We start from the raw sequence: 2,974 nt of genomic DNA, 5'->3' as shown, positions 1-2,974 counted from the left end.
ATGGCCCCTTTTAGGGGCCCATAAAGCTCAAAATAGAAAAATAATCTTTATATAGAGTATAAAAATCGTCAAAGAAGTTTAACAAAATTAAAACGGAAAGACTATGACTTAACTAGTGTCGTTTCAAACTTGGTTTCATCTCCTATAATTGTGATTCAATTACGGAGGAAACGACGCTTGGTACTCATTAAAAAGCCTCATTTAACTGTAATTCATTTGCAGGAACATTTTAAGATTTAAAACGTTGCGATGAACAAAGATTTCGATGCGGAAATTAAGTTTTAGTTTTTTTCTGATTTACGCCTTCTTTTTAATCAAGCAACGCGAAATTGTTTAGGTAACTCAAGAAACAATACCAAAATCAATGCTAAAAAAATCAAATTAAGTTAAATAAAAATTGTTATGTTAGAATTGGATTTTATTTCCCTAAGAATGCATGTATTGCAATTGGCACGAGACGAGAATAAAACTGGAAAGAATCTCAATAGCCGTAATGTAGCAGTAACTCGCCATAAAGGAGGGAATCAATCAAATTTGTTTTTGTCATACTGGGCTTTATTATTCGTGTGTTAGCATTCTCTCTTATAAGTGAAACTAGAGTAAAATTATGTCATCATGTCCTTATATTATATAATGATAAAACTTGTTTTTAATTTTTTAAAGAGACAAAAAAGTAAAAAAGAACCTCTTATTTATTTTAGTTACTAGAAAAAAAAACAATAACAAAATCTAATGGTTAATATTTATTTTTGATGTGAAAATAAGAAACTATATTGTTTATTGTTAGAATCTTTCCATTTTTTAGTTGATTTTTCAGCGTGAAACGTTTATTACTTTCTGTACAGTAACGAGCAAATTCCAAAGTTAAAAGACTTTTTATCTTAAGTATTCAAAAGGCTTCAAAAAGGAGGCAGATTATGCAATTTTTATATGCCCGAAAGAATTTCGGACATATTATGTTATACCCCCTGGCGTCCGTCCGTCCGTCCGTCTGTCTGTCCGTCCGTCCGTCTGTCCGTCCGTCCGTTAGCAATTTGGTTTCCGGAGCATAACTTAAGCTCCATTTGGCCCACAATATTCAAACTTCATAGGATGATTGTCCATATTGGGTAGAAGACCCCTATTGATTTTGGGGTCATAAGGTCAAAGGTCAAGGTCACTATGACCTTAAAACTGAAAACGTTAGCAATTTGGTTTCCGGAGCATAACTTAAGTTCCATTTGGCCCACAATATTCAAACTTCATAGGATGATTGTCCATATTGGGTAAAAGACCCCTATTGATTTTGGGGTCATAAGGTCAAAGGTCAAGGTCACTATGACCTTAAAACTGAAAACAGTTTCCGGAGCATAACTTAAGTTCCTTTTGGCCCACAATGTTCAAACTTCATAGGATGATTGTCCATATTTGGTAGAAGACCCCTATTGATTTTGGGGTCACAAGGTCAAAGGTCAAGGTCACTATGACCTTTAAACTGAAAACAGTTTCTGGAGCATAACTTAAGTTCCATTTGTCCTACAGTGTTCAAACTTCATAGGATGATTGTCCATATTTGGTAGAAGACCCCTATTGATTTTGGGGTCACAAGGTCAAGGTCACTATGACCTTTTAACTGAAAACAGTTTCTGGAGCATAACTTAAGTTCCATTTGTCCTACAGTGTTCAAACTTCATAGGATGATTGTCCATATTTGGTAGAAGACCCCTATTGATTTTGGGGTCACAAGGTCAAAGGTCAAGGTCACTATGACCTTTAAACTGAAAACAGTTTCTGGAGCATAACTTAAGTTACATTTGTCCTACAGTGTTCAAACTTCATAGGATGATTGTCCATATTTGGTAGAAGACCCCTTTAGATTTTGGGGTCACAGGTCAAAGGTCAAGGTCACTATGACCTTAAAACTGAAAACAGTGTCCGGAGCATAACTTAAGTTCCATTTGGCACACAGTGTTCAAACTTCATAGGATGATTGACGATATTGGGTAGAAGACCCCTATTGATTTTGGGGTCACAAGGTCAAAGGACAAGGTCAGTAATACCTTAGAACTAAAAACAGTTTCCGGAGCATAACTTAAGTTCTATTTGGCCCACAGTGTTCAAACTTCATAGGTCAAGGTCACTTTTACCTTAGAATTGAAAACAGTTTCTGGGACATAACTTAAAGTTCCATTTGGACCACAATATTGAAACTTCAAAGGAGGATTGTTATTTGAAGGAGGTAATACTTTATTTTAGTCCCATGTCTTACAAATGCTTCATCTTTACTAAAAAAAAAGCACTTTCGGGCATATAATGCTCCGCCTAGCGGTGCTCTTGTTGTTTCATGTTGCAATTACAATTTCATTATCATGATTACTTTATCTAAATAATGATTCTGATACTTGATTCATTTTCATAGGTTATCCATTTTTTTATTGTCATGATTTTAAGCTCACCTGAGGGATATGTCCTCAAGGTGAGCTTTGGTGATGGCCAATTGTCCGTCGTCAATCGTCCGTCCGTGCATCAACAACTTCTTTAAACTTCTCCTAAACCACATGGCCAAATATATTGAAACTTTGCAGGGATGTTTCTTGCATGAAGCTCTACCAAAACTTGTTCAAAGAATTATTCAATGAAGAACTCTGGTTTTCATGGCAACCGGAAGATTCTTTTACAAAAATCTTAAAAATCTTCTTCTTAGAAACCGAAAGAGCTAGAGCTTAGATATTTGGCACGAAACATCTTCTATTGGATGTTCACAAATTTGTAAAAAAAAAGCCATAGGTTCAAAATTTGCCCCGCTCAAGGGGTCATTGATTTTCCTTATATGTATATAGTAAAAACCGAAAAATTATTCTTGTTAAATTTTTAAAAAATTTTTTTTTTAGTTATGGAACATTTATGATAACTCCAATTGCTATCTGATCTGAAGGACAGGAGAATAAAACGGTTGTGTTGATTATTTGGGAGGTTTTTCTTGTCATCCTCTCAA

The 2,974-nt window shown here is 34.9% G+C and overlaps 1 long non-coding RNA gene across 1 annotated transcript; it reads left to right on the top strand.

Annotated features, from left to right (window-relative positions):
* Positions 1–928: 928 nt before the first annotated feature.
* Positions 929–2,255, top strand: LOC132737160 (uncharacterized). The gene is made up of 2 exons (XR_009626690.1): positions 929–1,739; positions 2,116–2,255. It is a non-coding gene; the product is annotated as an uncharacterized LOC132737160 (long non-coding RNA).
* Positions 2,256–2,974: the final 719 nt, after the last annotated feature.

This window comes from Ruditapes philippinarum, unplaced genomic scaffold (assembly GCF_026571515.1).
Source record: "Ruditapes philippinarum isolate M1 unplaced genomic scaffold, ASM2657151v2 ctg4401_1_1_1_1, whole genome shotgun sequence".
NCBI lineage: Eukaryota > Metazoa > Mollusca > Bivalvia > Venerida > Veneridae > Ruditapes > Ruditapes philippinarum.
Note: the sequence above shows the minus strand (reverse complement) of the source record. Positions and strands in the feature narration are given on the sequence as shown.